This window comes from Gossypium raimondii, chromosome 10 (assembly GCF_025698545.1).
Source record: "Gossypium raimondii isolate GPD5lz chromosome 10, ASM2569854v1, whole genome shotgun sequence".
In the NCBI taxonomy this organism is placed as follows: Eukaryota; Viridiplantae; Streptophyta; class Magnoliopsida; order Malvales; family Malvaceae; genus Gossypium; species Gossypium raimondii.
The window spans coordinates 47,140,735-47,150,898 of record NC_068574.1 but is presented as its reverse complement, the minus strand read 5'-3'; the positions used below and the strand labels follow the sequence as shown (position 1 = coordinate 47,150,898).

Below are 10,164 nucleotides of genomic sequence, written 5' to 3'. Positions count from 1 at the left end.
TGTTTCTCCTCTTGTTCTACCATCCTTAACAAGTCCGGAGATAAGCCATAGTCTACGTCATCTTTAAAGTCATGGGATCCCTCTAAACACATGTCTTGTTCAAAAGGAAATTCTGAGTCTGTAGCAGCGTCACTCATGTAATTGATATCCAGGGACCTATTGTAGGTACAAAAGAATACACAAAGAATGTATGAATTTAAGAATAATTATTTGTACAATATGATTATGAATGTAATGGAAGAATGATTTGGAAGAAAATCTCCAAAAGAATGAAAAATAATTACTCATACAGAAAGAACGAAAGAATATTTGCTCAAAATGAATACAAAGAGCCTATTTCACAAAGGGGTTCTTATCACTTCTAGGCTAAAAGCAATAAGAGTGTTCTGAACATTACTACGGGTAAGCTCTAAAAACTACAGGAATTTCTTCTGCAGTTCAATTTTTTAGCACGCTCCCTGGTTCATAAGGGTGGATATCTAACAAGGCCCCTCCTTCAGTTGCTTCTTCGTATATAGCATTGATGTGAACATTTCCAAACATTGTACATATGCGTCTCTCTTCTTTAATTTCTTCACAAAACTATATCTCTTTATTGTCTATAATGCTTTGAACCAAGGCTCTGAATTCCACGCACTCTTGGATCTTGTGCCCCTCTTCGTGATGGAACTCACAGTAGTTCCTTATCTTTTCGCAACTTCCTTCTGAATCTGAAATGATTAACCCCCTTCTTGCCATCTCCTTCCAGACCCATCTCAAAGGAGCTTGATTCTTCTCCCCATATTTTCACTCATCATGTTTACCCCATTATCAGCATGATTGGGTAGTGTAACGATGTTTGGTTGGTAGGTTTTTGTTGGTTTCCAGATTAACTGAAATGATTTTAATCAATTAGGATCTTTTGGTGGACTTTAATGCATATGATGTAATGTAAAGAAATGCATGAAATGAATGCAAAAAGACATCAATTCCGATTCAATTCCATTTAGAAAACTTTACTAGAAAACAAAGTTCTTTACATAAAACAAATTACATATACCGCTTCGCCCTAATGCTCAGAATTTAATTTTCCTAAGCAGTGAAGCTAACTCTTGCCCCCGGTTTGATTCCAGTTTGTACGTTACACTCAGTATATCGGCCTGTACTGCCAAGTCTGTAAGTAATCGGCTACCTCTCGAATCTGAGCCACAACTTCTCCCATATTGTGATCTCTTCTATTGCTTTAAGGAATTCAATTCGGATTTCATAGTTTTGTAATGCCATCTCTAATTCTTCTACTCTTCTTTTCATTTCCTCAATCTTGCCTAAGCTCGCTCTTAGCTCCATCACAGAATTACGATTTCGATAATGATGAAGAGTTTTCTCAAGTTCAGCCACCTTAGCTTTTAGTTCACCTTTTTCATTTCGATTTTTTGACAAAATCTTCTCTAAGGCCTCGTTTCGCATTTGAGCCTCTTGGAATTTCCTTTCCCATCTATCAGCTTTGCTTTTTTCCTCTCGAATCTCTTGACACCACTATTCTGAAGTTTTCCCCAACCTAGCGGTTCTCATTAATAAATGCAACTTCTTATAGTGTATCTTCAAACTATCCAAATCTTCCTCGGCTTTATTCTTCCCTTTTCTTAAATTTTCGGTTTATTCTTCCCTTTTATTAATTTTCAGTTTCTAGCTTCTGAACATCAACATCTAATCTCAAGTGCATTTTTTCTCCCTCCAACTATTCTATCTTCTTTCCTAACTTTTAATTTTTCTTTTCAAAATCTTGCTTTATGATTTCTATCTCAGATGTGACCACTTGCAAATATTCCTCTATCAATCGAACGCCTTCTAGACTTGGCCCAGGGATATTGTCATTGACCCTCTTACTCTACCACCCATAATATTCGGGGGTCGTCATTGGTCCTACGGTAAATCTTTTCATCCAACGAGTTTAATTCCAGGCGTTAGACATTTTTCGAATCTTTTTCTTGTAGTTATCACCCTTATAAGAAAACTCACATTGAGCCAGCCCTTGTGTTGCCAGTATGAACTGTCTTGATTTATATTGTCTTAAAACGAGCTGAGGAGCATATCCGACAGCTCCTCAATTTCCAAGCAAAGGGACCCAGTCGAAGTTTCCGCATCAGTACAAAATCTCATCGGGTACCAACCAAGGAGCTCTCCATCCGACATCTTCATCTTGGAGATTTTGAAAGATCGTTATCCATCTTTCTTTTCTAATGCCGTCGCGCCTCAACGTCATTGCTAATTCTTTCAATAGAGAATAACTCTCGGAGAATCCTCGATAAGAAATTTTATCTACTTTCTAGAAGTGACTGTGGAACCAAGCTAACAGAAGCTGTGCACAACCAATGAATCTTCCTTCACCCGTCCTCCGACACGCATTTAAAGATCTGAATGTCTCAGCCAAAATTACCGGGACAAGCTTGACCCTCCTATCTAGTCGATCAAACAAGTCCGAAACTGCCTCATCTATGTGTCCCAGCACTTTAGGAAAAATAATTAACCCATAAATACTCAAAGCAAAATCATCGACCTTTTTCTTCGTATCAGGGTGCACCAAAATCAGATTTCGCAAACTTTTCTAAGGGATACATTTGCTTTCTCCTTTTTGCTTGATCTGTGTTGTAACCCACTGCTCACTCATTCTAGTGATGTTCATTAACTTCTTTACAAAAGTCGGGACATTGACGGCTCTAGAGTAAGCTTTGTCAGCTTGAATCCTCGAGCAACGCAGCAAAGCTGTATATTCCTCCACGGTAGGTACCAAGTCTACCTTCCCAAAGGTAAAGCAGCTATAGGCAGAATTCCAAAATTGGGCCAGAGCTCAAAACAGATGCTTGTCTACCTTGATATCAAGTAAATAAGGCAAATCACCATAATTACCATAAAACAACTGTTTAACTTCATCATTCCATTGAGCCCAAATTTCTTTCAACTCTTGGAGATTGTTCTGAGTCACGCTAATATGAGTGAAGTCCCATAATTCTGATGTGTACCCCTCCGTCAAGTTATCACCTTTCTCAAATTGCGTTTTCTCTAACCACACTCGGACAACCACATTATCCTCCATTTTATCAAGAAATTCATTCTCCATGGCAAGCTCTCTATTTAGTAATCGAAAGCGAATCGACACCTTTTTTTATATGATGAGCATGTCATGCAAACACAATCAAAACAAAGCAAGTTAGTACATTTAAAACAAAAATTTAAAGTAATCAAGAAATCATAAACAAAGTATCTACTCGATCGACCGCTAGGGGTGTGGAGTAGTCCTACCTAGGGTAGGCTCTTAGGGCTTACTACATGTGGTTCGGTTCTAAAGAAAAAGGTACCTGAACCAACAAATTCCTCAATCTTCACCCATTATAGGTTCATACAGACCGAGTTCAGTTCAAGGGAATACATTTCTCTAAACAATACGGAGATGAAAATCTCACGAAGGCATAGGTACGGATGTATCCCGAAAGTGATCCACTATCCTATACGGAGGTGAAAACCTCACGAAGGACTAGTTTCTCACTCCTACTTAAGAGGGTGTAACCAAGTAATTATGCAGTGCAATATGTAGTGATTTAAAAACTTGAACCAACAAAGCAAACGTACCACAGTGATGCAGACTATAAAAATGCAATGAAAGAATCATAAATTGAAATTGAATTTTCAACTTTCGACAAAAAGACAGAAATTAATCAATTTGTCGCTCGAATATCAAAACTAGTCCTCAGTGGAGTCGCCAAGCTGTCGAAACCACTTTAAAACAAAAATGTGTCGACTTTTATTTTGAAAATGAAAATAGAAAAACGAGAGTCGCCACCGACTTTTTTGAGGTGTGATCGGATCACCTTGCAATTCAATCGTTTTAATAAAACGTTTTGATTTTACTAAAAGAATGATTTTGGTCTACGGAATTCAAGAAAAATGGGTTCGGGAGTCGGTTATGTGCGAGGAAGGATTAGCACCCTCGTCATGCCCAAAATTGGTACCTAATTGATTAATTAATGTCTTAATGTCGAAAAATTGAAAATTCAAAAATAAATTAAAAAAAATATGATCCTTTTGTTAAAATTACTTAAAAAAAATTAAAGTATGGTGTATTTCACGTTAATCGAGAAAAAGAATTATATCTCGTGAGTTAGGACGCAATATCTTAAATCCCGAAATGAGAATAAACACCAAAAAATTATTTATTTTTAGAAATTTTGATCATCTCGGTTTCGGAGAAGAAATCATATCCCGTAAGTTGGAACACGGTCCTTTTCTGATTCTCGAGATAATTTTTAAAAAATGTGCTTTTTAAAAAAAGGTTCGTATATTTGGAATTATCGAAAAAAATTGAGACCCCATAAGTTAGGGTACGATCTTTTCGGATCCCAAAATACGAAGTATTATTTATTTATTATAAAAAAATGCATTTGGGTCGAAATTGATGCGATACTTAAAATGATATCTGAATAGAATATTAAATTGACAAATGACTACAATACGTGTATAAACAAATATAATAACAATGATCACATAACATACATCACTTAAATAATAATTAATCAAAGAACAATAAGACCAATAATAATGATAATGAATAATAATGATATAAACAATAGTAAAAAAACATAACAAGACAATATCAAAATTTTTAAAAATTAATAAATAAATATACGAAATAGCATTGAGAAAATTAATCTCGAAATATTTTAAAAAACTATTATAAAATGAATGAAATTAAGGTTATGGTAAAATAGTAATAATAATAAATAAATATTCTAAATCTTTGAAATTACATAAAAAGGAAATAAAATAAAATAAATGCATTTAAAGTATTTAAGTAAATAAAAAATATAATGGATATAATAATGTAAAAACTGATTGATTTAATGATATAGTTATAATAATAAATATATAAATAATAAGGGTAAAATAATAATAGTAATAACAATTTTAAATTAATTAATTTACTAATAAAATAGCCAAAATAACAAAATTGGGCTAAATTGAACATTAAAACAAAGTTTTGGGGCAAATCAGAAATAAATGCAAAAGGGAGGACCCTCCTGAACACGCGAATAATAAGGAAAGACTGAAAGGGTAATCTTCCCTTCCTCCAGAACGCATCGTTTCGTTCGGGATTAAAATGAGATGAAACAAAATTACCAGGCTAAATTCAAAGAAATAAAAATAAATAAAAAAGATCTAATTAAAACCAGTATAAAAAGTAGAGGGACTAGGGTTGGGTCGTGCGCGGGTAGCCTTATACGGCACGGTTTTGAGGCCACTGAAACAGGCCTTAAACAACGTTGTTTCATACTTATTATAAAATCAACATTTTTTAAAAAAAATTTCAGTTTCTGCCATTTAAAAAAAAAAACAAAACTATCAATCTCCCTTTCCCATGCTAGGGTTTTTAACCCAACCTCAGTCGCCGCGCCTCCGACACGATTCCACCGTGAACGGTGGTTGGAGCTGCACCACAAAAGGCGTTTTGGCTCCTTTTCGCGCGGATATGAAGGCGTCGCAAGGTAAGCCTTCGTTTTTACTCTTTTTTATTTATTGTATTAATTTTTTTTAAAAATGAATCGAAACAAAAAGAAAAAAAACGAAAATCTACCTTCAATCTATCTATTTTTTTTTGTATTCTAAAATCTCTGCTTGTGATATCAAATATTTTTCTATTTTTTTATTTGATCCATGATTCTTGTTATAGATTTGTAATTGGCTTTTTATAGCCGAAACAAAAAAAAAAGAAAATATGTAAAAAAAGAAATCTATTCTGTTATCCAGCTATTTTCATTTGCTGGCATATTGTTGCTCGCTTTTTACTGCTATTCGTTTCTGTTTCAGGTGTACGGAGGAGCGATGACGTGGAGGTGCAACACGCTCGAAGGCATGGTTCCCAGCTGCGGCACGGACTGCTCTAGAAACCCCTAGGGTTTCTCGATATTTCAAATTGGGCCAGTTCAAGTCGGGCTAAGGTTTAATTGGGTCTAGGATTGTATTAGGTCTAGGATTGGGTTAGATTTTGGGTTTATTTGTATTTGTTTATTTAGGGCTATTTTTGTAATTCTGAACTTTTTATTTTATTAGACTTTTATTTTTTGATTTGGTTTTTTTTGTTTGTATGGGCCCGGGCAGATTGGGCCTGCTACACCTTTTGAAACACACTAAGTTTTCTTCAAAAATTAAAGTAAACATTTTAAACAACTGTTTTTATACTTTGATAGTTTTTTTTAGGTCATTTTAGTGGCAAATGTAATATTCCAAATTTTATCTGAACGTCTAGGTTCGGTTTGGAGGATTACAATTGATGATATCAGAGCCTAGGTTATCTAAACTCGAACTGTAAATTTTTTAATAAATCTACACGCATGTCATAGAAAGGAGTATTTAGGGAAATATCATGCCATAAATTTTTTAAAAGTTATTTTTCTACAATAAATTAAACCCGAGACTCCGATGTAGGTCCTACTTTAGTTAACCATTACTCTCGAAACTTTAGACAAACAGTAAACCTTAGATTGTGAACAAGAAGAATAAATAATAATGATTGAACTTTTGTTTGAAAACTGTAGATATACTATTAGATTTTAAACTTTTGAGGATACATTATGAACACTCAAGATAGACGTGGTATGGGTAGGCCGTGTCGGGCTGTACCCGTTGACCCGCCCACTGTTTAGGGAGAAAACCCAATCCTTGAGGAGTACTTAAAGAATTCTTCTGCCAATGGTGGCGGATGCTATGAGAACAAAGATGACACAGTGTCGCAAGTGATACTAAGGGTTTTGTAGAGGGTTGTTGGAGCCCAAACTGGATCAAGGAGTTGTGGATCTATTACGACGAGGCTCTGGTCTAATATGGCTGAAATATTTAGAGGTGTTGCTGCAATAACCCTTATCGTGGCTGAGTATAGGATGGAGTCGACAGAAAAGATTCTAGAGGATCTAGATTGTACTTTAAAACATAAATTAAAGGGAATTGTTTCTTTAGCAAAGGGTGAAGCTTACCACTGGTGGCAATCTATTGTGAAAGGTACATAGGCTGAACGTTTGACCTGGAAATATTTCCAAGAAGCCTTCCAAACGAAGTATGTGCTCGAGGTATGTGGAAGCCCACAGACTCGAGTTTATCGAGTTGAAGCAGTGTGATAGAACTGTGGCAGAATATGAGGCTAAATTTCTGAGGCTCAGCTACTATACCCAAGGTATGGTCACCACAGAACAGGACAAGTGCATAAGGTTAAAAAATAGGCTGCGTTCTGACCTCAGAATATAGGTTGCTCCATACAACAAGTTGCTCCACAACATGACAAGTGAAAGTTCTAGCCCAAAATAAGGCCCAAAACTAGAGATTAGGTCAGTTACCTCCGGGGGGCCTCAAAAAGTATAGGGCATGAATCGATTTGGTGGTCATAATTAGCGTATATGTTATGCACCTTAGCTTGCTAGATATTTCTTACAGCCATCTCTATGACAAGAGAAGTTAGTTCATCTAAATTATTTTCAATAAAAGATTAATTTACCTCATTTACCCTTATCGATATTTCTTGTCAAAACTCGAGCTGTTGTGAATTGGATGCCATGACTAAAATTAATTCCATAGCCTTGTGAGGGGCCTTGTTTACCAAAGCACCACCACTGGCAGCATTTATGATCTTTTGCTTCATCAGAAGGAGCCCTTAGTAAAAATATTAGATGAGTAGCTATTTTGAAATTCCATGTTTTGGACAACTTGAACACAACTGTTTAACTCACTTCCAATATTGGATGAGTAGCTATTTTAAGGTTGTTATTATAATTGATCAGGAGTATATATATATGGATTTAGGGATTATGGTTTAAGGGCTGAGATTTAATGTTTAGGGGTTAGGGTCAGGGTTAGACGTTAGAGGTTGGAGTTAAGGATTTAGGGTTTAGCTAGGGATTTAGGGGTCGGGTTAGGGTATTGGGTTTAGATTAATTAGTTTTTTCAATTTATATTTTAAATATGTTCTTATATAATTGTAAAAGAGGTAATAATAAATTTGTTTACGGTTTTATGGTTTCGGTATATGATTTGGTTTCGGTATATTATTAATTTAAATTCGAATTTGAATATTAATGCTCAAATAATTCATGAATAACACTTAAATACTTAAATAAATTTGTGAATTTGAATTGAAACCATTCAAAATATGCATATACCGAGTCGGTATCATTCCTATTTTGATCACTTCAATAAAAAAATCTCATATACTTGTTACTCCTTGTTTGTTTTCATTAATTTATCTATTTGAGAAAGAATATAATAAATTAGTTAATTAGATAAATTTATTCATTTATCAATAAAATAAAATATTATAAATTTCAAACTTTATACAAAAAATAAATATTATAAAGATAATATTGTTTATTGCTACTTTATACAAAAATTTTACTATTAATTATTGTTTAATCAATTTTAACTATTTTATGATTATTAAAGATTTAGGGATTTTTTTGGATGGCCGTGCTATTTTAAGGATTAGGGGGTATGGATTTAGGGTTTGAGATATAAGGGTTAGGGGTTAGGGGTTAAGGGTTTAGGGGTTTAGGATTTAAGGGCTAGGGGTTAAAGGGTTAATGATTTAGGGTTTAAGAATTCAAGGGTCGGATCAGGGTTTTGGGTTAATTTAGATTAATTTGTTTAAATAATATTTTAAAAATTTAATCTAAAGTACCAATTGATATATTTAAATATTAGTTTAAATAGAATTAATAAATAAGTTAAAAAATTATTGATATATATTATATGGATGGATATATATTTAGGTATAATTATTTATTTTTGGAAATATATAGAGAGAGAGGACCAAATACATAAGAAATGAAATAAAAAAACAAACAAAAAAGACAAAAAAAAACCTAAAATTTACAAAATTAATATAATTGTTACAAACGGCGCCGTTTCTGAATGAATAGTTAAACTTTCAGTGGCGTTTTTTTGAAAACGCCGCAAATATTAGAGCATTAGTGGCATTTTTACAAGAAACGCCGCAAAAGTGTCTTAAAATTTTGAGTAAACGACGCCGTTTCTCTCCACAATTTTTAACTTATAAAAAATTTAGAATTATTTACTTAAAACGTCACCGTTTGGCTTAAAGTACGTTAAGTATTAGTGGCGTTTTAACATAAAACGCCAGAAACAATGCAAGTTGAGAGTAGCAAAACGGCGCCGTTTCTGTTTATGACTTTAAATATTTGTGGCGTTTTCGGCAAAACGCCGGAACTTTGGAAGCAATAGCGGCATTTGTACAATAAACGCCGCAAAAGGGTATTAAAATAATGTCTAAACGGCGCCGTTTCTGTACACGATTTTTAACTTAGAAAAAATTTAGAATTATTTATTTAAAACATCACATACTGGAATGGAAAGCCTAACCAAATAATACGCCTATCAAGCATACCCGTATCGAACATATGTTAAAAAAAGGATAAAAGAAAGTGAAAATTAATTAAAGGACTAACCTTCAACAAAGTTTATCTTCACGATACTTCCGAGCTTACCATCTTCTTGGAGCTCAACACTCTTGATTGCATGAGGGGCAGCTCTGGGATAAACCTTATCACCTTCAAGAACAAGGGCTTTGAAAAGCCTAGCTGGAGAGATTGGGGAAGTTACCTCAAAGTCATAAGTGATAACACCCATGATTCTTAATTACTTGGGAGTTTGAAGGGTTTTCCTTTTTCAAGTTATAAGGAGAGAAAAATGGATAGAGTGTTTTGAGGTGCGAAAAGAAATTAGATGCAAGATGGTATTTATAGACTGAACTTGAAGCTTATGAACTTAACTTTTTTCAATTTTTAACTAGATTTATTTCTAATATTGTTATTAATTTTCATTGAGTTTGTATTAGTCAAAATTGCATCCCATAATTTCTTAATAATATCCCACTCTTTTCAGTTATAGTTACAGCTTGTTCATTATTATTTTTATATGCTTGATTTTTCTTTTTCAAACATGCTTAACATATTATATATATATATATATATATATATATATATATATAGAGAATAATGAAATATGATTGAAAGAAAATAGGATTCAATGGTTAATATAATTTTGGCTCTTCAAATCTGGTATTCAAATTTTAATTTCATCATATAATTTGGTATCTCAATCGTAACGTAATTAAAATATGCTAATGTGGCA

At 33.7% G+C, this 10,164-nt stretch overlaps 1 long non-coding RNA gene across 1 annotated transcript; it reads right to left on the bottom strand.

Moving 5' to 3' along the window:
- Positions 1 to 968: 968 nt before the first annotated feature.
- LOC105778342 (uncharacterized) lies at positions 969 to 9,713 on the bottom strand. The gene is made up of 2 exons (XR_008189886.1): positions 9,480 to 9,713; positions 969 to 3,136 (listed from the first exon to the last, which is right to left on the bottom strand). It is a non-coding gene; the product is annotated as an uncharacterized LOC105778342 (long non-coding RNA).
- Between the last annotated feature and the right edge of the window lie 451 nt (positions 9,714 to 10,164).